Raw genomic sequence first — 858 nt, 5'->3', positions numbered from 1 at the left:
ATTTCTTCTGTCCTTTGCTGACCTAAACTGGTTCAAGGCACTTTGTCTTAAAAATGGGCCAGTGTATACATTATTTTTTTCACCTGATTTCTTTTCTTCTCAATTAATTTTGATATAGAAATATGACAAGGCACATTATGTACAACATACACAATTCTCTTTGTGAGGATGGATGTCAGTGGGAGTTTCTTTTCATCTAATACATGACACACTACAATGTTTTTGAAGGACAGCGTCCATCATCAACTAATGCAGAGGCAGTTTCCTCCACACCAGTTTTTCTCATTGGATTAGGCCCTGTGCATTTAGCAATCTACACCAACCTCAAAGATAAATACTGTGGGAAAAGCTCTTGTCTTTCCCACAGGTGTCCTCTATGCTAGAATGTTTGGCCTTTGACCTTTGATTCAACCACTGTTTCACAGCTAGTTTTCTGAAGTCATCAAGAGACTAACAGGTCTGTGTAAGGCATGCAGCAGAATTGATCTGATCCTCATAGCATCTTCTTTTGTCTCGTTGCAGATTTTACCATCACGTGTCCAGGGTACGTACCTTCAACTAAGTCACTTTCTGAGAAACAAACTTGCTGGCTTTAATATGTAGAAATCTTAATCTGGGTTCCTGTTAAAAAATATTGGGGGTGTGGTGAGAGCAAATGATTTTGCAAGTGGATAACTGTGAGCAGAGGGGCTGTAGAAACGTGTGTGAACCCAGAGGACCAACCAGGAGATTTTGTGTGAGCCAGTGTGTCTTCGCCTGGAGTAGGAGAAGTAAGTGCACCTCTCACTGACTTATTCTGATATTGGTGGTTCTAAAGAGTGGATTCTGGAGAATCTCAGCAGGGAAGAGGATGCCTTT

Source organism: Colobus angolensis, unplaced genomic scaffold (genome assembly GCF_000951035.1).
Source record: "Colobus angolensis palliatus isolate OR3802 unplaced genomic scaffold, Cang.pa_1.0 Scaffold423, whole genome shotgun sequence".
Lineage (NCBI taxonomy): Eukaryota > Metazoa > Chordata > Mammalia > Primates > Cercopithecidae > Colobus > Colobus angolensis.
Note: the sequence above shows the minus strand (reverse complement) of the source record.